This window comes from Anas platyrhynchos, chromosome 9, assembly GCF_047663525.1.
Source record: "Anas platyrhynchos isolate ZD024472 breed Pekin duck chromosome 9, IASCAAS_PekinDuck_T2T, whole genome shotgun sequence".
Lineage (NCBI taxonomy): Eukaryota > Metazoa > Chordata > Aves > Anseriformes > Anatidae > Anas > Anas platyrhynchos.
In genome coordinates this window covers 20460618-20486491 of record NC_092595.1, presented here as the reverse complement: position 1 = coordinate 20486491, position 25874 = coordinate 20460618, and the positions used below count along the sequence as shown (strand labels likewise).

Sequence of the window (25874 nt, the reverse complement as noted above, 5' to 3'; positions counted from 1 at the left end):
TAGCTAGCTACAATTCACACTGAAGAAATATACATGTATCTTCATGGATCACACTTTAAATATTTAGTGTCTCCTTTTCAAGACTGGTTCTAAAACGTATTTAAACCCAGATAATGAAAATATTTCAAGATGAACTCCCATAGTTTTCATATATTTTTCAGCAGGGCCTCTCTGAGACCAGATAGTACAGCATTACAATTATCTGAGTTTCTTCAAGGTGAAAAGTCTGGAGAGCTTTTGCAAGGCCAGCATTTTCATTGCCAGCTCTTGTGAATGTGTAGGTTACTATGCCTATGCCTGCATCTGCAAGGACAGGAAAAAAACACCTCAATGACAGCTATTTTCTTAGCAGCTGTAGGTGATCAGTTTCTCAAGTTTCTTGAAATCAGGATGACCTGTGGGCAAGTAATTGCATGGTACAGATGGTATCCAGGATCAGAGTGAAGGAAAGTTCGCTTCTCTGCTCTGAGAAGCCCATCTGCCCTCTACCACCACCACGTTGGGTCCTGCACCTGGGCATCTGCTCCCAGTGTTTTTTAAATGGAGGTTGTAAGTCCAAAGTCCAATTCAAATATAAAGCATTTATTGCCATTTTTACCTGGCTGTAAAATTTTTAATTCTTTTTGACACCTCATTTGAACAGAACAAAGCAATCCCTCCAGTCATATGCAAACCTTTTTAAAAGTGGGGGGTTATCCTAGATGAAATTTATTTATTGCTGTTTCTGACATATTCAGGTTATGACAACATAGTTAATTATCCTAATGGTAGACTTCAATTTTCTTTCCTACTAAGATATTTCCTTCCAGAATCACATGCCAAGACATTTATTCAGCTCTGACTCAAAAGGAAGAGTACCACCCACTGAATCAGCTCCTGTGGCATCCTGCATTTTCCTTAGAGAATCTCCTCAGCCTAAGACTTGGACATCTGATGTGATTATAACCCAAGGCAAAATGAAAAAAATATATGTATATTATGTATACACGCGTGTATATATTCAACATATGGAAAATATATCTTTGCCCCATGAGACTGAAGACTAGTACAGCTCTCTTTAGAAAAAAGAAAAAAACATGTAATTTACAAAACATACATGCTGCTTTTATGCTACTCCCATTCTTTACCTTTAATAGAAAACCCCAGAGAAAGCAATTTGTGCTTACTAAAAACAGCAGCATCTCTTGTAAAAGATAAATGCCAAATTATGAACTGAACAGGAAATACATAACACTGTTAGCTCATTGGAAATTCTCTTTTTTTCCTCTGTAGGTTTTTTTTTTTTTTTTTTTTTTTTTTTTTTTAATGCTCTCTTCTCTTCCCAAATGATGCCAAAACCTTGGCAATGACCATGGAAAAAAATCATACACAGACAGGAAGATTAGGTTTTCAATTTGATTAAAGTTTAAGTACATCTGTTGAAACCCAAGGCTCGCATTAAGATATCTGCCAACCTCTTCTGTTCACAAAATAAAAGAAAAAAAGGAATCACATCAGGTATCTTGTTTAAACGTCTAACAGCAGTTTCATTTGGACAATTCAATACTGAAGTCAGCAACTTGTTTGTTTAAACTGCTGTCAGACTAACAGGGCAAACAGGTTTCCAGTGGAAGTCACACTGCATGTAGAAATTCAAAAGGAATAATTATAAGAAATATAATAGCCTTGAAAAGCCAAGTACTCTGTCAGTTCTAATAATCCTTCTTTCCTCATAGAAGATGAGAAGCTTTGTAAGGTGACATTGATATTAGAAGAAATGGGGCTTCTCATAATAATGCTATGTAATGTCGGCTGCTTCCCTAAATATTTGTATAGAATGAAATAACACTCCCTTTCATTATTATGGTCCTCAGGAGTCATTCATAATATACATAATAAATCAATAAACCAGTAGGAATGTCTTGCAATGCTAATCCCTTTTAAAAATAACAAATAAAAGAAGGATTAAGATACTAAATACTGGGTAAATAATGAAGGTGTGTGATTGAAGTGTAGATTATACATGTATATTGCTAAAGGTATCCAACTTAATTTCTATACCTACTAGAAATTACCCTTAGAACATATTTTTTACCTGATAATACTGACCGCATTGTAGTCTCAGCTAGTAGTTTTAATGTTTTATACTCAGTTGGCATTAAACTTGTTGGACAGATTTGCCTTTTCCTGTTCCAAACAATTTTACATATTTAAGAGGTACAAAGCAGTGAACGCTGATGGATTCAGAGAGCACCACCAGGCATCAGTAACAATCATAGGCTAGAAGTTGTTTGTATTCCATTTAACTAACAAAAATAAACATACATTAACCACACAGCATTAGGAGTCCAGAGAAAGGGAGAAAATAATAAAATTTATAAAAATGTTTTGAAATGGCTTAAAAGTTAATCCAAAGATGTTCCATGAGTATATAAACAGAGAGAAATTGCTCTTATTACATATTCATCAAATTTCCTACTACTTACCCTGAAATAAATGTTCCACAAATTCAGATTTGGCCTGAAGAAGCTCGTAGTCCTTTACTAAACTTACTTAAATATATGCTACATTACAATTTCTTCAGTTTTCTGAATGGGCCTGGAATTTTGCAGATAAATAGGGTACGTTTCACAAGGAACTTGCTGCTTAATAATCACAAGTTACTATTCATAGTATCCATGATATCTGCAACAACATTTGAATGAGTAGGCTAAAGGAAAGACAGATGGACCACATGAGTGTGCCTCAGGGCCAACTTAAATAAATGGCTTATTAAAAAGGTACCTTTCACTTCTGATTGCTGCTCAAATTCAACCAGTAGTTTTACTGATGCAAGATAAATGGAAAAAAATAGCTTTGACTGCCTGAAGATATAATTAATAACAACGACAAAAAAAAAAAAAAAAAGATATAACCTAACATCTCCTTCCCCTCTTTTAGTGGGGAAGGGTCCAGCCTTTAGAAAACATTTTGTTAAGCTCTTCAGGATAGTAAGAAGATGACCTGATAACATCCGGGGCTCAGGATACATCTCGATGGCAAATTCATGGTGTGATCCTCTATCTGAGGTATGTTACATACTGAGGTATTTTGGCTGTTTGTCTTCAGGTGTCAATGAAAAAGTTTTCTATGAAAGCCAAATCCAATGGGATGAAAGCATTTTCCTGGTTTCATGTAATCCTATGGGATTATTTTTATTACCTTTTTTTTTTTAACTCACTAGTATCTTTCAGGTAATACTATCTTTTAGTACCCCTCTATGCTTAAAATCAATTGGAAATAGCAGAAAGAACTTTGAAAAAATTGACTATTGCATGAAAACACTGATCATAGTCTGCAATTTAGCTGAAGCGTGGCTTGAGGTGGAAGTGGGAAGTGCAGTGATTCAAAAATAACTATTTTCTCTCTATCTCATAATGAAACATTTTAATACTTCTCAAAACAAGCTTTCATTTCAAACACTGAATTTTATTACCATAGAGTTTGGGAGCAGGAGGGGAGCAGAAGGACTTTGATTAACCAACAACAATTATTTTATTTTTTTTTTGAGGAGAATTATGACATTTCCCTGTTTCATGAAATAATTGAAATATATTTTAAAATCTTAATATCTCTCTGAAACCAAATTTTCACCTCTGGTCTAAAATGATACATGATGAATAAACACTTATAGTTTTATAAATATGATTCCTCAACAGAAGCTTATTTATTTATTTATTTAAATCTTAGTTCACTACTAATTGTAAGGCTGTATTTCTGGATATCAAATTGAAATGCCACTTTTAAATATTTAGTTTTAGGTTCTCATTTCTACAGGCTTCTGAATGAAACCTCTATTTTAAATGAAATCTTAATAAAACCTGAAGCTCACCAGTTGGTTATATAACCACACAGTTTAAATAATGACACAGGAAGAAAGAAATTTAGAGGCAGAGACCAAGGAAAAAAAAAAAAATGTTACAGTTGAAAAGTGTTGCAAGTGAATGAGGCAGAAAGAGGTATGTTAAGTTTTTTAGACAAAGCAACAGTGTGAAAAATACTTTCATAGAGAGACAGCAGGAGTGAATGAGAAACAGTGGGTAGGTGCTAAATGGAGCTAGTTACAAATTCCCATCCAGATAAAATGGGTTAGATGCACACAGTATTTTTTTTCACTGATGTTTTGTCATTTTTTGTTTCATATCTACTTATTTTTAGGATATTATTAAACGGAAAGAGGAATAGCAGAAAGTTCTACTTTGAACTTTACCCTGAAAAGACAAGCAAACCACAGAAGCTGCTAGAGCTGGATTTAATTTTGTTTTTCTTCTGAAAGTCAAGATTTCTGTCATGAAGGAAAAAACATATGATAACGTATGAAATGCAGTTGTGTAACTCAAAATCATCTAACCAGTAGGTTTTTCAGTCATTCCTTTGCAATGAGACTTTCAAATTTTCCATTAGGCAACCCAACAGCATTCATCTCTCCTCTGTCCAGGTCCAGTGCCAATGGCCAATAGCTCTATTCAACCTATGTTTCTCCACGCTTCAGTTAATTGTTCCAGTGAGTAATACAGAATATAGAGTCACATTTATTCCCCACAAACAGACCAAAGTCTCAGAAAACTTCTTTAAGGAACACTTCAGCCTTCTAAGCTCATAAGCTACATGGAGAACCCACGTCAGTAGGTTCTCCTAGCATGATTGCCTCCATTTTTCACAGCTATGCTGAGAAGAGTTCCTGATCTTTCCTGGTATTGCCCATTGAAGGGGAAGGAAAAAGAATAAATATACTGTGAAAAGAACACCCAGTTAAGGATCCTTGGGCTTGTTTTGTTAAATCACTCACTTCCTATGGGTAAAAAGCATGTAGACACTCACTAGGTGAAAACGTTTTGGACCCCAAAGAGACCCAAACTGTAGCTTCCCACTACTAACAGTTAACCCTATGAGTCCAGCAGCTGTGCCACAAGGTCTTCTTTTATTGCTTGCAGCCAGCGCACAATGTAGCAGCAGGCTCTCAATGGACAGCACAGCTATACTCACATTAAATGTACCCTTATTTTTCATTAAATCTGACTATAAATCTACAGCTTCATTTCCAAACTGACTCTTACTGTTAACTCTCTTAATTCCTGTCAGACGTTCTTAGGATATCACCCTAATTTATGCCAACTCTTTCTACTTTCAAGCATAAGTAGGAACAATAGGGACAATCTGGGAGATGTATGGGTCCTGAAAAGTACCACTTGCCATTAAATACCCTGGCAAGTAGGTCAACTCCCCAACTTAATACTTTACCTTGAAAGCAATATAGTCCTTGATGACAGTGAGTGGTTTTAGGTTCTTGAAGGTGCGTGGATGAAGCCCCAGGGTAAATATGGGAGCTAGAGGTTCTGTGAAGATTACTTCAGCTACATAATTACTACATAATTTATCCCAATTTATGAACAGGTGTCTCTTGCCTGGATAACTTGTCATCAAAGCCAGAAAATTTTACCGTGAGAATCCCTGATTGCCTATCCTTTATATGTTTGTGTTGTAGAAAGGACAGTCTAGTTCGACATGCTCCTTCAGGAAATTATTAATTGTATTGTGCTTGTGTAAAATCAAGAGATCCCCAAAAGGCTGTTTACCAAATACAATTACTTTTTTCATTTAACAATCTTTTTATTCCCTCAGTGTTTGTATAATTTTCTCAGCTATATTTCACTCTTCACGTTTTATTGAAATGTAGTGACTCAGCACATGTATGGTTTATGGATAACCACAAGATGGAGAAAATGTGTTACTTAGTTGGTGCAACCAATGCTCTTTCCTACTGTTTCAGCTGGAGAAGTTATTATTCTTGAGGACTACTATTAGGCTTCAGGCATAGGCATATGAAGTAGTTAATTTCTGTTTTTAAAGCAAAGTAAATAGTTAAACAAAGATCATTCAGCAACATTTACAGTTATAGTTTCATTCTTTGTTCCATTTGTTCAACAACTTGAAGAACAATTTAAATTCCTTTCAATATAAAAGATTTATTTATTATTATTATTATTATTTTTTATTGTTGTTGTAGCTGAATGTTTCAGTATAAAGCTTTAGGCAGGCCACTGACTATCGCTGGTCCTTGGGCTATGCACATAGGCTACATATTTACTGAAATGAAAAACAATGTTTGATAACTATATCTTTTTATTGAAGCCAACATGCCCTTCAGGGTGGTCACATATTCCAAAACTCTCCTGCTATTAAGGCTGGCTGAGTTTTGATGGAAAGCATTCATTAATTGCAAGCTCCCTGTAGCGACCATTTCAGAGAGACTGTTGCTTAGTTTTCATGCAAAACACACACAAAAAAAATTTGTAACCTTAGTAAACATGAGCAAAATGAGGCTGCATTCATGAACATTAAAGTGCTCATAACATGCTGATGTTAATGGTAATTTTTATCCAAAACATTTATTTCTTCTTTTCACCACATGTATGAGTTCAGGACCAAGAACTAAGTTCTACTTTTCTCAAGCTTACTTAAGCTTGAGAAAAGCTTAAGAATCATTTCAGCAAGAAGGTTTTCAGGAAGGTGTGTCAGACCTTCAAAAACACATAGCTACAGGATTATTTTTTTTAGCAGGTAACAAGAATCTATCTTAAAGAGTGCTAGGTTCACTCAGCTCCTGACTTTAAACAAGAGCTGAAAATACTCTGCACCTTAAAGAACCACATTCTGACTGAAGACAAAATAAATAAATAAAAAGCACTGAGCCCAATTCTTCTTCAGCTCATTTCTTGGAAAATCAATATTGGTGAGAAATTGGTGGACCTCAGTTATTCCAATTGTATCAATCCTTATCAATGTTATTCACTCAACAATCAGTGTAATTCATTCAATAACGTGGAGAAAGAAGGTCACCACATCACATTCTAATAGCAGGTTTAAATTCAGTTGCTTATTACAAACCACAACTTCTCAAAGTAAGAGGAATTTGAAATAACACTGATGATTCCAGAGAATAAAAAGATTCTTATTTATAACAAAATACATTCATTATCCAACATTACTGCAATTAGAAGCTCAGTAAGCTGTTCATTTGATCAACTATTTCTTTAGGCATTACTATTGAAACTTTCTTTCCTTTTAAGAGCTTCTGTTTGTAGTAACACTCATACTAGTCCAGTATTATCAAGGTTTTCTATTTGGTCTACTACTTTTGACAGCATTTTCCTGCTTCTCCTTGCTACAGTATATCAGAACACATTCGTGCCCTTGCTTACCACTAAGCAGAAATGTTTGTTGCATTTGTTGTCTTGAAAGAGCATGAAAATTATCACTGGATGGGAAAGGGGGGGATCCCATTTTATCATTATCTGTAGAACTTATTGTCTTTAGTAGCTATGATTTAATAAGCTATTTTTCAACTGAGGATACATATATATTTCTTCTTTCTAAACAGGTTGCATACCTTTTTATTTTCTTAAGGAAATAAACCTTTCCCTGTGGCACTAGGAAAGGACATAGAAGAGTGATGGGACTCCATAGGTCAGATTGACCGTTGGACTTGATGATCTTCAGTCTTTTTCAACCTAGGTGAGTTCTGAATCTCATTATGAGATTCTCCAGCCATGTGCTACTCTTTTTAGGTCTTTTAATAAAGTAACCATGACTCAGTAGCTTCAGAGCTGGTCTTTATCAACAATATATGATCTTTCTTCTCATAATCTAACAAGAGAAGGATGGACTGTATTTTTTTTTTTCCAAGAAGAATGAACATATAAGAAACTCATGACTCATTACTGGCACAGAATGGTAATGGTAGGGTCATAAACTCATTCTAAGGACTTCTGCAGATTGCAGATTGGCACTTATTGACACAACTGATTCTGCAAGAATGTCCATACCTTGCTGGGAGTGTCTTGCATGAATTGGGATGGAGGCTACTTTGGTAAAATACAGAAATGCATTTGAATCTAGAGATGGGAAAAAGAATTGCAGAGAAATCACTGATATTATTCTCTGCACATTTATCAGTATGGCCCCTAGATGAGCTTTCAAATTGTGTTACTGATGAGAGTTTTCAAACTGTCTGTTGTTGTTTTTTTGTTTGTTTGTTTTGTTTTTCCTTATCTATTTCAGGTAAACCCTGGTTGTTAGCCAGAAAATAAAATAGCACCCTACACTTGTGTGCCAGATGTACATTGGTATGCCAAGGTAATCTACCTGCAGAATGTGCTTCATACCTTCTGTTTTACACAAGGTTGGATAGAATAAATCACAAAATGCTTGGTCTGATCTCAGAAATACATTAGTGTATTAGTGTGTTTTGCACAACATCAACACTTCAGGGTGGACCCTCAAGTCTCCTAACTCAGGCATGACTAAAATCTGCACAATGCCTTTAATTTTTTGCCAGAATATTACGATAGAAAGGGATATTTCTATATCTAAAACACAGCTGGACCCTAAAGACCTCTAAAACACTGCTACTTTGTGTTATTTCTCAGTAATCAGTTACACAATTTTGCTTTGCTTTCTTGAAAGATGATTTGGCCAAGAAGAATCAGGTGAGAAGAGTTGTTTCACCTTCTCTGTCAAAGGTTATTGACTATTATCTGACAAGTCAGGAGTAATTAGACAAAACTGCATTGCAAGGCTTAATAAATAAAGCCTTTCTTTTGCTGCTGTGCACAATTGTCTGGCACCCACAAGAAAACAGAGCTGAAATTAGGTCTCCATTCATTACAAAAATAGTCTAACAGTAATTCAGAGCTATGAACTGTCTGTTATTTGTCAATGGTATTGAATGGTTTCTATCTACTGTAACAAATCACTCAACAGTAAAATAAATGGTAGTTTATTGTATGCCAATTGTATATTTAACAGTACTCAGTTGTACTGAATACTGCTGGAAATGTAACAGGTCTCAATAGGGGGAAAAATACATGCTAATTTTAAAAATAAAATATTGATGTAATTGGTTTTCCCACCCACAGTGCTTCACAAGCCTAGAAGCAAGATTACTTTTAATAGTTTGTTAGAAAAGTTAGGGAGATTGGAGAAAAATTATCTCATTGACTTCAAGGCATTTTGAAAGTATTTAATTAAAAAGAACAACTATCACAGACCTCCTTAGAATGAATTCTCAGATTTCTGCCTGCCTCCCCAACAGCTAAAATAAATATATAAATCAAGTAGCATCCTACAGCACTAAAAGAAAGAATGGAATAGTAATGTTCCTCCTAATGAACACTCTCTGGCAAAGGGGAGCAATCATGGAACTAAAGCTATAATCATTCCTTACTAGCAGCCAGTTTCACTGACTGATTGGCAAGCAGGCAAAGACCAAACAATGCTGGATGGTTTGCATTTACTGCAAGCTCACCCTCTGAGGGTAGAATTTTCCCCTGCTGTCTTCTCTGTTTGCTGTTCTGCATTTGGGTCTCATTAGGTCACAAGCATACTTTCTATTCCTTCACTTTTCTTTCCTTTATTCCTGCCACTCTTATTCTTTTTGTAAGCAAATTGATAGTTGTTCCAAGGTCTCATCTGGTTCAATCTGAACAAGCAAAGAGAACCTGAAATTGTTCTTTTGCATCTACTAAACAGGCAAGAACACTGGTCTTTCTGTTCTTACAGCAGATGAAGAGAACACTCAAAGATAAAGACTTTCACCCTTGGGGATTCCCATTCACAAGATGCTACAGCAATTAAGCTCAAGGATATTTCACTTGTAATTTCTCCCTGCTGGCCTATGAAAACATGTATTCCTCCGTCTAATGTATACAGCCTGGATAGATGATGCAATGAACAGAAATGTATTTACTAAACTGACAAAGTAAAAAGATCAGTAAACATTTCTTCTCTGGAAGATACTAATCAATATTGGGTACCCATATATCATAAAATTCTCAAGCAGGAAAAAGCCTTTTTTTTTTTTTTTTTTTTCCCTGGCAGAAAAAAATAATAAAAATAAGCAAGACTAAGAACAATGGAAAGTTCATCTATTGAAACAATTTAAAAAATTGGCAGCCAGCTTATAACTACAACCTTTTCACCTGACTCAGCTGGAGAATAGGTTAGCATTTAAATGGTTCTTCTTTTCCTACAGTTTGCATTAATGAGATTTTTAGGACTCAGGTACCTAGGCAATTGTGAGCTAGGAAACCATAATTAGAAGAACAAACAAATAATAGAGAAAAACAAGATCAAAAAATCCTTATGCTTCTACTTGTTTTTTCCTTTTCAGGTGTGAAATAACTAAAGGGAGTCAAATTACTTCAAGCAACTAGTATTTGTGCACCAGTTATACATGAACACTTTAAATCACACTTTGCTTGCTAAGCCAAATCTGAAATTTCAAGTAACTGCTAAAGCTGTACATGTATTTTTTACTTATAACACTAAAATGCATTGAAAACAGAACTCTGCAAAATATATGGGAATATGTGGATGCACAAATGCACTCTCTTCCTCTTTTACGAGTCTCTAACAAGTACCTGAAAGAGTCAAATTATTACAGGTAGTATCCGTCATCTTTTTGTCTCCTACTGCTATAACAAGACTATTTCACTTGTTGTTATGAAGTAGATTAAGAAACTTCTAAGAATAGGCTTGGCCCAGTACTGTTTAGCTCAGAACTGGCATATCATGTTATTTCAAAAACAGCAGTGACACAAAGATGTTTAAAAATATGTGTAAGTGATACAACAGGTAAAAAGAGTGCAAGCTGAAGGCTGAATCTGATTCATTAATTAAATTCATTAAAAAAAGTCAAATATACAGATTAATGCCCTCATAGTATCCTTTTAATCTGTCCACGTGAGTACGTCCAAGAGATATAAGATGTACGTAAGCAAAATTTTGTTGGCTAATACTGTATTCTTTGTATATGTACCTTGGAAGGGTGGGAAGCAAGGGAGTATGTGTAAAGAGAATTTTTAAACAAGGATTCATTTTCATGTCTTTATTTGGAATGACTAAAAATCATAAAAGTTATAAAGTTATTTACTCAAAGATAGATATATGGCAAGATCATTCATATGTTTTCTCAGTGGATATTTTTTTTAACCTTTGAGAGAATTGTTACTGTCAACATTATTTCTAGATTCAATGAAAGTCACATGGATGCCAACAACATAATTATAATGGATTTAATACAGCAACAACCCATATAGTGTTTGATTATATTTCAATAGTCCCTTTTTTCTCTTAAACAAGTAGCTTCTATTAGTAACATGAAAATGGAGCATGCTGAGTGAAACTAGCACAGGGCTTTGCAGATGAGCTGTGGATTCACAAAAAAATGCTTGAGTTTATAAACTGCAAAATGGAGAATCAATTTTGCTGCATGGAGAATACTTAATTACAGCAACATTTATGCCAAGAAAATGACATTCTGAAAACTCCATGAAAAACTGACACCGATGTCCCACTGTGAGTCTTTTTTTCTTCCCATAAATATCCTGGAGGGCCTCACTGTTTATTGCCTGTGATAGGGAGGAGAAGACTACAGGTTTGTGAGGATATGATGTGTGCATTCATTGAGAAGAAGGAGAATGTATGAACAACGCTTTCAAAACTGCTTGAAATCAGCAAAAACAGACTGGAGCATTTATACCAAGCATAAATATCCCTTTATAGCTATCTATTTGTCAGCTGAATGAACAACAAAAAGAAGATGAGAGGATGAGGCACAGAGTAACAAGAATATTTGAGCTATTTTATAAACCACCTTATCAAAAGTAGGAATCTTTGAATGACACATTCATATGGAAGGCAGTTATAAAGGCATGTTACTCCGAGGTGATAGCAGGTATGAATAGCTGTAAAGGAAAGTCTGATGCAAATCCACATCTAAAACTCATTTGGACTTTCCTGAAGGCCCAAACACCCCTTACGGTATGGTGATGAAAGTGTGTGTTGGTACTACAGGGAAGCAACTTCCTAGCTGTAAACTGGATAAATAGACACAATCTCTTTCCTAATCTGTGTATAAAATAAATAAATAAATAAATAGATAGATAAATAAATTGGAAAGCCTGGAGCCAGGAAACATGCAGAAGTGGCATGGCAAGGATGCCATAAGTGAAGTTAAATTTCTATAACTGCTATGTCATTGTCTAGTTTTCTAGACAGCTGATGAGATGAAATAATCCAAGCAACTCCAAAGTCATATCAGGATAGGGAAGGAGAACCAGGAGGGAAACAGCAGTTTATAACCACATCCTTTTAGGACTAAACACTAAAAGTTGCAATCAATGATAGAAGGATCTCTCCATAATTTAGTATTCTGAAATACCATTACTAGGAGAAAAAAAAAAAGAAAAAAAAAAGGAAAAAAAAAAAAACAGTCAGAGGCTCATGGAAATAAGCAAATCCAAGCATGAGATAAGTTTACCTAACCAGGAATAAAAATAAATAACAATATTCAATATTCGAGAACAGATGTTTTAAGCAAAGGTTATTAGTCTAACTCACCAGTTAGAATGTAAAAGGATCATTTTCTATATGATTGTATTTCACTAATACAAAGTAAAGAAAAAATATGATCAGCCTCATGTATTTAAGAAAACAGTTAATAAACAGTTAATAAAAATCTTTTTTTTTTTTTTTCATGATGAAAACAAAGCTATCTTAATGGAAAATACTGTACTCATTGTAATTAATTTTTATATAGCTTCCTTAAAGGAAAACTTATTGATGAAGATAAAATTTCATGCTTCTTAGCAGACTGAAATTGACCAATGATGAAAGCTACAGAATTTATTGCTTCAATTAATAAGCAATGTGTTAAGAGGAAAACTCTCTGCAAAAAATAATTCCTAATGTTTATTTATTGCTTTGCTTGTTGGATAATTTTCAGATCACATTTCAAAGAAGAATAGCAATAAATCAACTGATAGAATTGAAAGATACATTGCAATTTTAGAACTACTTAAACCTGCAAACCTCTAGCTCCTCTTAACACTGCTACAATGAATGCTGATGTCAGTGTACACGAATATCAGTGTTACATAAAGTATATTTGCTTCTCAGCCCTAACATCAGGACAACATAGTTGTCAATATTCTATGTACAAAATGCTCTTCCAGGAAAAAAGAGCAGGTCCTTCTGTAGATACAAATCATGTCTTTGGAAAGGTTTGCATAGGAACACACTGATGTGAAGGTTGCTTCTATGTGATGCCTTGCTGTAAAATGGAAGTGATAAAAAAGCATCCTTATTTATGCAATACAATGAAACTGGAAAAGTTCAAAAGATTGAAAAAAATCTTAGATTATTCAGAAAGCAGCAGAATCTGAGAAAGATGAATCCAGAAGTTTCCTTGACAGTAATTATTCCCTTTTTAGCTTTACATGCAGAAAGCATTACTGGAATTTCATTATGATCCCTGTTATTTAATCAATTATGTTGGTAGGGAGCTTAAATTTACTATCAAATGGGAATTAACTGGAATTTAAAAGGTCTGTAGGAGGAACTGCAACAATGAGATATTAGAGAGTCCTTTATGTGAGCCTGAATTTAAAGGAACCATTCATGAAAACATTTTAGATTGCTGTTAATTAATCAGATTGATACATATCGTCTCAAAAACACGTCTGACAGCTAATGGTACTTCTCAATAAGCCTGATCCAAAGCCTATTGAAATCAAAGGGAAGACTGTCATTGACTTTGATTATACCACATAAATGTGATTTCTCACATGTATAGAGTGCCCAGTAAATGATCTGCATGACAACAATCATATTGTTATAACAATACTATTGCATGTTTTTAATGACTAGTCTACTATTTTTAAGATGCCAAGCATTTGCTGAACAGCCTATACATTTAAGAGACCCATTCGTATGGCACAATGCAAAGTTAATGAGAGCCTTCATACAGATTTTAATAACTGATTCCATGGGACTAATTTCAGCACAGGTTGCCAAGTACAAATAAGAGGGATAGAAGGGGTTCCTTTGAAGCAGATTTGATTTTTTTTTTTTAATATGTTTTAAGGATGCGATTTTATTTTGCAGAAAAATCAAGTGTTTCCTCAAAGCACCCCTCTTCTGTTGCTCTTACCAACTTTTCTAAAACAGTCCCATGAAATAAATGGGATTATGCTCTGTCCATCCCAATGGGGAAATAAAAGTACTAAAACTACTAGTGAAGGCACAGGTTATCCAGATATCCTTTCATCTATCTTCTTTATGCCTTTATCTCACTCCCTGTCCTTTTTCTTAATTTTGCACACCCTTCTCAGAAAGTCACAACCTTTCATTAATATACTGAGAAACCCGTACATTACTATTTCTTTGCCTAAGGACAAATTAAAGAACATTTATAGAGTAATGAATAAAATTTGCACCAGCAAAACCAAATCAACCTATAGTAATAATTCCATTGAAGAATTCCTTGTTAAATATTTGTGAAAATTATCTGTATGTGTTTTGAGGTGATTGGGGAAAGAAAAACAAAAGAAATAAAAGAAAAATGCATTAAATCATTACTGGTTTTGGCACTTATTTGCAGTCAATGGCTCTCACAAATTAGAAAGGATCTCACACTGATAGGACTTCAAGCAGAAAATACTCAAATCTGCCCCATAATCAGAGGAGGCTGTTACCAGAATTTCTGTAAGATTAATATTGGATAATGTACTTTAAATGACAGACAGTAATTAAAAAGATGTAAAAAATAATCATTCCTGTGGCACAACATTTTCAGAAGTATATTATAATCCCAGATCTCAAGTTCTCTGGTTAACTAAGGTATAGCATTGTATGGAATCTTCTTACATCCTCTGAAAACAACAAGACAGTAACTACAATGCATTTAGACAACAGGGATGTGTCTGAAAATGAAGAAAATGAAAGTAAGGTTAAGCCTCAAAATAGAGTCAGTTAACAGACATGTGGAACACTGAATCAGCAAAGAAATTGTGACTTACTATTTCAGTGTAACATTTCAATTTATTACAGCTTCATGTAGTTTTGCATAACTATAGACAATATTTTTTTATAAGTGTCAGTCATGCAGAAAGGTTTTTAGAATGATTGGGAGAAGAACTTTTTTTTTTTTTTTAAACAACCAGCATCCTCCACAATGACCTAACACAATGGATTACTTCATTTACATATACAGTCAATGACTGCATGACTGCCTGCTTCCTTTGTACATTTGCACTGTTAGCAGTGGTTAACTGAAATTAAACTGTCATAGGCTTAACATAAAATGTCATCTGAAATGAAAAAGAAATGTGCTTTTTTACAGTGAAATGTGAAGCTGAAAACACAGTACTGGTTGCCTGGTATTTTTTCTAACACAAGAAGCAAAGCTAGTGAAGCTTTACTGTGGTTTTTTTTTTTTTTTTTGTTTGTTTGTTTGTTTTTGTGTGTTTTTTGTTTTGTTTTTAGGCTGACTTCATCTTCCTATACCATCGTTCTTTCTGCTAAAAAGGCTTCTTCAAACCTATCACTGGAAAATAATTCTGAATAAACCCATAATTCAATAACTTCTATGTTTATATTCAGCTCCCAAACAGTTCATACTTTTCCCAAGCACCTAACTACAAGTAGGATATTTTTCTGTTGCTGCTTGCGTAGCCAAGTAACAGCATCCTGGCCATGCCCTGCCAACAGTAGCAATCAAGATGACTACTGAAGGCTACCTCTACACAGAGGTTCAAATTAGAGCTGATTTGACATGCCTATTGACATCTCGAAACTGAAGTGTCTTTCACTCCCTTTTTCCTTCTTTCATTACTATTTTTATTGCTACGGTTCCCTCCTCCAAAATATAAGATGTGTTGGCAATCTATCACAGGTATCCTGTTGGGTTTGCACAGCTCATGAGGAAGCTTTTGCTGCTGCAGGTTCATGCCTTCTTCCTCCAAGTAAAGTGAAAGTACACAAGCTAAATCTGCACAAACTGTTGAATGCATAGTGTTATAAATGAGGTCTCAACTCAATCTGAATTTTGTAATATTTATAAAACAAATATTTCTAAAAGGTATAAAAGGCAAGTAAACAGCGCTGGGTGTGCGGGGAGTCTACGCTCCACCAACACACACACACGAACATCAAACATTCTAAATATACAGAACATTGCTTTACATACTAAACCCAAGTATGCCTATACATAGGTACAATCAAGAAAGGTAACAAACAGTCCTTTAAGTTCCATGACTTAACAGTCTCCGTTTTCCATTCCTTTTCTTGATTACAAACAACAGTCTCCATTTTCCATTCCTTTTGAACAATATTTCTCGCTTTAAGTTGTCAAGCAACTTGGTCTTCAGGCCTTATGTATCCTGTTCTTCCCAGATCAAAGAAAAGCATATCCATCCCCTTGTGAAGGCCAAGAGGCCTGGGTCAAAAGGCATGTCCAGGTCACCAGGAGGTGGAACAGCAAAAGCTTTCGATGGCTGTGGCAGCAGAGGGGCCAATGGCGATGGCGTAGCAGTCGGATCAGTAAAGGAGCCCGCAACTCCCTCACTATCTGGCAAACCACACGTTTGTGATTGTGGCTCCATATGGCTCTTTAAGGCCTCAGAGACTGCTCGCCAGGTGCCGAGCAATCCCACTGCAACCTTGTCGTTTTTAGTTGCAGAGTCCCACACCTTGACCTCAGTTTGGTCCCATATTTCAGGCTCATAATCCGTCAGACTGTTAAGAAGGAGAATAAGCCGTAAGGTTACCAGGACAGTCTTTGTTTCTAAAGACATATGATTCCCCATAATGCGCAACTGCTTACCAGCGAGAGGCAGTTGTGCGCACAGTTCCGCTTCTCTCAGCTTGAGCTTCTCTCCAGCTCCAGTGCACCTATTTCCAGCGACTTTCTGTACAAGCTTCTCTGAGCAGTTCGCTGAGTTTAGCCGAACCTATCTTCATGAGGCAATCAAAGTGTCTGTTCACGTCCTGGTCTCCATTCTCCCAGCCTGTTCCTCTTCACTTCTTTTTCCTGCTTCTTTATCGATGTAACTTCATCATGTTATCTTGAGGGCAGGCTCCCCTCTTACTTATACCCTTCTCCCCACAGCAGTTTCTTTTCAAAACAACTTTTCATTGGTCAAACAACTTTGAATGCAACAACAGCAAACACTCAGAAACATCCATGCTTTAACAGGCTGGAGAACAAGAGAACCATCTGGAGAACAAGAAACTGGAGACTGCATGGAGTCTCCTGAATCACCCTTCTTTGTTCCCTCTAAACTCTTTTATATTCCTGATGGCCTCGTCATTAAGTCTAATGTTATCTCAACCACGGGGTTTTCCAACCCCCATGGCCACATTCCCCTTCTTTATTAATATCAACCATTTTCTTGACACAAATTACCACTCCATATATAACAATAGGTAACACACTCTGTTCCAACCATGGATACAGAAAAGGTTACACTGGCTTTACAGGAGGAGGCTGGAATGATAACAGCATAAATAAATAAGTCTTTTTTTATGCAATTTCTCAACTGTTTAATTGACAAAAAATAGAACAGCAATTCTACAGAATAGGTCTGGCCAATGCAAAGGGAAAGAACCCTCTGTGTATGAAACAAGTTGGACAACCAAATAGCACTAAAAAATAAAAAATAATAGATGAATTTGTTGAATGGAATCTCAACATATCTTGCATCACTCTAAGTATGACCTTGTACACCCACCCCCCCCCTTTTTTTTTTGTCCCATAAATTGGGAGCTTTTTGAACATTATACATTAAATACCATGAGTGCAGTAAAAAGCCCTTTTTGCTTATTTAAAACAGAATCACTTGAAAAGTTAAAGAAAAACAAATCATATCACTGTTAGCCTTGGGGAAATGGTAAGTGTTTCAGGAAAATAACGCAAGCCCAAGATTTTTTTCTGTAATCTAATTGACCTCAAATAACTGATCTCAAAATAAAATAAAGAAAACATGCACCTTCATAATCAAAGTGTACCGGAGGGCCTGAAAGTGTCATCTTCTGTTATGCAAGACTTCTGGCTTTTAGTCTCATTACCTGTGATATATGCAGTTAAAATACTGTGCATCAGAATGGAAACATGCTTTACTTGGAATTATGGAGGGGATTTTGGTTGAATGTCACTATGTATTGGTTTATCACGTTCAGTCCTTATCTCTTTACTTCATTTTATTATTTCTTTTGACTTTCTATCGCATATATATATATACTTTTTTCATGAATATTTCTTTACTGTGTAAGCTTCTTTTGTTCTCCCCACTGTTCCTTTATTCTATGACTTGCAGAGCTCAACCCCATTAAGACAGCTAAATCAACATTACCAACCTACTCAAATTCTTTTGGCACAGTAACTATCATTTAAGACTTGTATGTCCTACACATCTTTAGGCTTCTTTATTATGTAAGGTCACTTCAAAGTCATCTCAGAATTACTGAACTGCTTATTGATCTCCTAATTATTCTGTGTTTGCAATTCTTCAGCTGCCTCTCTGTTATTTTTGCTATATTAGCTTAGCAATTTAATAAACAAAATAATATTTATATTTAAAAAAAAAAAAAGGAAGATTTTATGAAAGGGAATAAAACCCCGAAATTGTTCAAAGGAGGAGGAGGACATTTAATTTGCACTGGCCTCTCAATATCAAAATAAAAATAAGCAGCAAAGTTGAATTTTGATCTATGTGATGGTGCTTTCCTAAACAAACAAAGAAAAAGTAAAACAAAGAAATAGAACAGCTTTTTTTGAATTTTGAATAATGTGCCTTCCAAAGGTGCCTTACGCAGTGATTCTGTGGGAATCTGAGAGGTTTTGCTGCTGTATTATGCAGAAGCATTTCAGACCATTGTTTTGTATATAAACCTTGTTCACCACAAAATGCTCCTGAAGATGGATTTAGAGACAGCATAAAGAAGAAAGAAAAATATTTCCTTGGTGAAGTATTTGTACTGCTTACAGTATAGATATGTTTGATCCTTTGGTATTTTTCATTAAAGGTGTTTCTACACTGCTGTGAGTATATACATTAAACAAAGTAAATGAGACTCAAGTTAACTCCACTACACAAATACTGATAGACTTGGTGTGATATTTTTGTTTGTTTTTTAACTCAAATTTATAGCGTGGCTCATGAAGCTTTTTAACAGACAACAGTTCTGTGTTGTGTTATGGACAAGATCTGGAGAATAGCTTTTATTTTAAAGATGTACCGAGTAACCTCACAGCTTAGAGTTAAAATACATGCCACTGACCTCATTTGTGATCTCAAGCTATATAGCTAGCTATGACTTTCTGCAGTCTCAGCAATCAATAAAAATCACATGGATCTTCAATGTTCTTCTAAAGTGAAGGAACACACCCTTCTTGCTCACCTGAGCATTTTTACTTCACGTAGGACAGATGTTATTGTGCTTTATATTTAGCAACCATTCCAGGGATTTACTTCATTTTTGTACAGAGAGTATTCAATACAAAGTTCCAGACCATTTTCTCCTGGAAGACTAATCAATCAAGATTCAAGAGGGACCTAAACAATCCACAGCCCATTTTCCTTGCGACAGCATAACAAACTACACGCTCTCCCTGTTTGGTGTCTTTACAGATTTAGCAAATATAACCCATATATCTCTATTTTATCACATCTTTATTTAAAAAATAAGAAATAACATTGTATGAAGAATAGCTACCCATTGAAATGCCTTTCAGCGCCTCCTTTCATTTTAACATTGTTTAGAAAACTATAACTTACCAATTTTGCATGACCCCATACTTTATGAATCTTGATGATTTGCCCCAACTTATTTTGAATTGCACTAATGTCTTTGTGGCCACAAATGCTTAGTTTGGTAATTTATTTCAGTATTTCTCCAAGAACCAAATTTAATTAACTGACTCCATCTTTATCAAGACACAATTTGTGCTTTTTCACTCCTTCAGCATCTGCACCTACTTATGGCTTGCCATGTTCAAGTACTTTAAAATTCCTCAGGTCATGTTAACTTGGCCGAATTAATTTGACAAGAATTGTCAAAGTAGTGGTGCTTTTGTTTGTTTTTTTTTTATTTTTCAGGATTTGAAGATGATACCTCACCCACCATTTATTATGGTTACCACTTGACCACAGCTGAACAATTTACCCATGTCAAGAGCAAGCAAACAATAAAATAGAGCTTTCATGCTCCACTTTGTAGTACATTAACCCTTTTCTGGTCTTATTCATGCTATTAGTAGACTTATAAGTCATTTGATATCTTCTAGGAGCTACATTTTATGCTTCAGACCTGATTCTATTGGAAGCTATACTTTTATGTTTTATCTTTGTTATGAATTTGTGTTTACTTTAATTTAATGACAGAAAATACTTCATGATTTTGTTAATTTGGTTTAGCATAATACTTTCTATTCATTGCCCACAACAGTATGGTTTGAATTCACACTCTTAGGAGCATTTCTTTAAAGACTTTACAGTTCCTACTGCCTTTTCCTAATTATTATCTCTCTATCTTTTTTTTTTTTTTTTTTTTTAATTAATACTAATTTCTAAATTCCATCATTTTTTTAATTCCTTCTTCTCAGCCTCAAGACCTATGCCATTTATGGTTACTTACAGAACTATCTTCCATGTAAACATTTTCAATTTTATTTTATTATAATCTAATCATATATATATAATATTATATTTATCTAATATATAGTATAATATATTAATATATTATATATAAAGCATATATATCATATATAACATGTATATTATATATGAATATACATGTATTAGATAAATATATATTTGATAATATATATTCAATTATATATATATATATATGTAGTATATTTATTATAATCTAATCTTCACAGAGAAAAAAAGAAAAGAAAAAAAAAAAAGCTTTAAGGATGGGATCCTGAGGAGTCCATGAAAAGCTGCAAAGGACTCCCTTGGGAGCAACAAAGTCATCTTTCAAGCTGAGAAAATTAAAAGCCTCCCCATTTGTTTGACAATGATTTGGAAAACCAATGAAAGTGTTCAATTATTAATTGACTCAGCTAAACATAATTGTCTTCCCAATAAATCAAGATAACACTATTAAAAAAAATAATAATAAGTTTGCAGAGAAAACTACTGAGCTTGCCTCCTCTGTTAAGGAAATAAATTTAACTTTGTGTTTTCCTTTTCTAAAACTTCGTTTTCAATTTAAGAGCTCTCTCCAATAGATGTGCACATATGCATGTTAAAAACTCTGAAGTATAAGGCAGGAACTGAGCTAACATCAAGTATGTTATAAAAATTATGTAATAAAAAGCATTTTTGGTTTGTTTCCAAAAATACAGGGAGGGGAAAACAACCTATGAACAAGTTTTCCATTACCTTTTATTTGCATTTGGTAGCCATTTTTACATACTGTGATATTAAAAAGTGAGAAACTGGAGGGTGCTACCGTGGTATGCAGAGCACTGTGATTTTTTTTATTTATTATTATTTTCTCAACCCCATCAGAAGAGCATCGGCTTCACACTTTGGCTTTGGGGTTAGGGAACACTTGCTGAGGTCCCTGTAGGGTACTATTTACACCATGATCAAACAAAACCATTTTGTTTTTTCTAATGAGCTCACTTAGCCAGGATGACTACCATGTGCAAAAGAGTAGCCTTTTCTTTTTTCATGTTCATAGTAATTGGTAATGGGCTTTCCTGTAGTATCATAGTTATGTGCACAGCCCTATACTTTGTAGTAGAGTTGTTCATTACTGCTGGTAAAAGGAACTTCAGTTACATGAAACAACCACTTGGGTTACAGTGCAGAAAGATAAAATCTATATAGTAGTGTTTCATTGCTCCTTACTCTCTTTATTCTCTGTATTCCCATTCTCCACTCTGTTCACTGTTTTTCTCTTAACAATATGAGGCTCAGGTATTTTTTCTATTCCTTATGTCATTAACAGTTATTAGATAAGTGTTTGAAATTACCCCCCAAAATGACTGATATTTCCCTTTGAAATCATGCAAGAATTTATACAGAAATTGGTTTTCCTCATTGATATATCAACAGTTTGAAAATAGCATTAGAAGCAACTGAATATGCTTCAGGCTGCTGGTACTGCCCACTCCTGTTAACCTGGCTCACGGTAGTAATCCTCCATGTGGAAGTGTCTTTCAGCTTGATCAAGACCATCTACACAAATGCATTTACTTAAGTAAATGCATGTATTTTACATAAACTTAAACAATTGTTATTTTCTTCTGAATACAGACTAAGAGCTTTCTTTGGACTCAACAACAGAAGGGCTGAAAGTGCCTTATTCTGGATAGGAAGTTAGTGGTATGAGTCAAAGAGTTCTTAAAAGCTGATATGGAGTTTCCTGCAGCCAATGGAAAGACAAGTATTCTCTGCAACGGCCTCTTGATCATAGCACAACAAACACTTAAACAATAATGTTGGATGTGAAGAAAACAAAATACCCTAACAGTATAATAGCAACTGTAAACTGTTCTAAATTACACAGCTTTTTGAAAGCCTCGCTAATTCACACTGACAAAAGGCAGCGATACAAATAAGATGTGTGTCTGCAGATTCACTTATTTCAAATCAAAGCATATGAGTCATCTGACAATCTAGCTGTTGTGAAACAAAAAGAAGAGAAATAGGAAAATTGTGTCAGTTCATTACTTGATGAGATTTTGTTTCATATATTTCACTTTCAGGATCTGATTACCACTTTTACTTGTTTTTAAAGTTGCTTTGATTGGCTCCCTTGCAGATTTTTGAGGATAGAAATCCAAATCACAATTAAGTTGGAACTGGATTTACTTAAAAGCAAACAAGAGAAAGAGGAAGAATTTCCTATGTAATGGCTGACAATGGAATTGTTTGAAGTCCCATTTAAATACCAAGAACTTGGCAGACCTCACAGCACTGAATTTGCATAGGCTGTAAAATCTTGGGCGTACTTTGGAAGCTTGCTGGGTTGCTTCACAGAATATAAAACTTGGTATCATTATGAATCCTGACAAATACATAGGAGAAAGTAAAACACTGTTTGCAGCTAATTTTGTTTTTCAGGTATGAAGTTTTCTTCTTTCTTCATCTCCCCCTGCTCCGAATTTGTCTGCCAAATCTTCTCTCTGTGCCCTTCATAAGCCTCACAATAAGTAATTCCAACTGATTTGAAAGATGACTGCTAGTCAAGGCACAGCTGATCAACACGACTTTTTCTGCTGCCAAACTTCAGCCAATGAGCTATTCATGGCTCCAGTCCCTGTTTCTGCTCATTAGGCCACTGGGAATTGTATGAATCATTTTCATTCCCTGCCAGGAAGCAACGCCAGTGTTTACTATTACTTATGCAAAATAATTTTCCAGAATCACTTTACAAATGCTGAATGCTCAGTTGAATTATAAAGACTGAAATGAATTAATAAGAAATAAATAAGGAGTCCCAACTGCATGGGTTATCAGTTTTGTGCACAAGATGAGTAAAAGCCTTACACATTTCCACAAAGCTGGAATTACAATAACTCCTTTCCCCTTGGGAGTAACAATGGCTGAAGTACAAAATTAAGATGTGCCTTATTTTTCTTTCATAACAACAGGGAACAGACTTGGCTGAAACGAATTTTATGGGGTATGCAAATGATAGCAGCACCAAGCTGTATGTAGCCCTGCCCTTCTTCTATTTTCCTTTCTTCTGAATAGGTTTTAATTCCCTTTTCCTCAGACAGAATGATAGGACACAGCAGGGAAATAATACCCCACAAATTTAAAGCTGCAGCCAGCCTGGGATAGGGGAGGGCAAATCTCTTGCAACTGGATTGCACAAGCTACTAAAGAGAAACTTGAAAAGGCAGCCAAACGACAAAATAAATATCAATGCAACCGAAATATATAAATCAGGACAATAATTGTTTATAATAATTTCCCTGTCAGCTAACCTGACTATATTTGATCAACTATAAAGACATTACTGTTAACTGAATAGAAGGGAAATTCTATTGAAAAACAGAAAGAAGTCTTTGTTGGAAAACCAGCAGAAAATTGTGCATAAAACCTGATGGGAGCCTCTGAATAATCTCATTAAAGTGGAACACACTTATTCAAGACAGACAAAAAGGGTTCGCAGCAGTCTTAAAATCTGTTTTAGGAATTTCACTTTATCTCCTTCTCAAGTCGAGTTCTCTCCCATTACTCTATATTAAACTTTGACATTTTAATGTTCTCAGCAGGGCAAGGATTTGTCCAGAGCTAGTCATTTTAATACTCAATCTACAAAACAGATTGACCTGATAAAGACAGACCCCAAACCATAAATCTGTCTTTCTATAACACAGAACGATACATTGGCCCTAACTTTTCCTCTGTGTTCACCCTCTCCTCACAGCAGGCTTTCTGCAGACTTGTTAGAAAAGCTACTCTTTAAAGGAACACTGTCAAGCTAAAAATATAGATGAAGAAAGCTGAGGTTTGTTCAGATTTCCATGCTGCATTACTATCTGTAACTCATTGCATTATTGATGTAGGAATTGTTTCTTTTTCTGGAAGATTTTACTGTTTTTAAGAGTTGTTTTTTTCTTTTTTTCCATGTTTGTTTACTATGTTGGAAAAAAAATCATTTTTATTTTTCAAGACTTGAAGGCTAGTTGAACATATTTATATGCAAACATAGGAGTAGTGTCTCATTGTTTATATAACGATTTATGTTGGTTTAACTTGTTAAACCTCACTTCTGCAGGTTTGTGCCTAAACTCCCTACACTTCCTTAGTTTAACACCATACCTGTTTTCACATGGAGGAGTCCACCTTCTGTATTGTCTCCACCAGCTTCTTATCTCAATACCCCAGTGTCCTCCAAAGTCTCTCAATATCCTCAGCTTCTTTTCACCTTGTCCTTCTGCCCTCCCTGCACCAAGCAAGGCACAGGCAGTGTAGACCCTGCCAAGGGCCTGACTGTTGAACTCACAACATGGTATTGTCTTTATTGTTGCTTTCTCCTCTTCATTAAAACCATTACTCAAATTTGGTTGTATTGAGTTATTAGGCACCAGATGGACAAATAATTTGATGATATAAATCTCTTTTCGTTAGGAAAACTAGGTTGAAATAAAATAGGTTGAAATAAAATGCATATATTTTTCTTCAGTCTAAAATACTTAAAAACAAATTTAAACTGTATTTTCAATCTCCTTCACCCTCCCTTCAAATAGAAAGCATTTACTGATTTTCATATCTTAATTCAGATTAAGAATATGCTCCTTTGCTAAGGGAGGCAACTAGAGACTTAGGACTTTGTAACCCTTGATGCAATACCCTCAATGCAATATTTTCCACGATCTAGTTACAATTTATGGACTTTGAAAAATGTGACAATGATATAAATGCTGCCTTTCGTAGGATATATATGGTAATACATTATTCGCTGTTCTTTGACAGATCAATGACTGCTAGCTAGTCCTAACACTGCCAAACTCCCTTCTGCTGTGTAGCAAAGAATAAGATGTCTATGGAGCTCCAGACAGCTGAAACCATTCCAACTTCTGTCTTCCTTCAAATACAACCACTGCCAGCTTTCCTTGCCACCAACAGTTACTTAGGCTACTTACTCAGGTAAGAAATGTCATTTCAGGTGTCCCCAAAGCAGTTGATTCTAAGATTCTCAGATTCTCTTTTAGCAACAGAAATAGATAGAAACATTTCTCTCTTCCCTGTGTCTATGAACACCTCCATACTTCATACCTTCTCTATCTTCAGCCTCCAGATACCCATACTCTATCTCCCACCAATAGATTTTGGGATGTGTTAGCAGAACCATAATCAAAATGCACCTGTTTTTATAACAACTAAGCTACAAAAGAATAAAGCCTAACATTATACTGTGCTTTAACCCAAGACTATACCTTACATACACTCCATGTACAACTGCAAATTAAAGGTGGGGAGGGGAGAAAAAGGGAGAAAAATCTCTAAGCCTCCTCAGTCTTTTTATTTCATATTTCAGGA

At 35.1% G+C, this 25874-nt stretch overlaps 1 protein-coding gene across 6 annotated transcripts in view; it reads right to left on the bottom strand.

Moving 5' to 3' along the window:
- Window positions 1–25874, bottom strand: part of LOC119717758 (uncharacterized) — a 518405-nt gene that overhangs the window by 242300 nt on the left and 250231 nt on the right. The window lies entirely within an intron of this gene.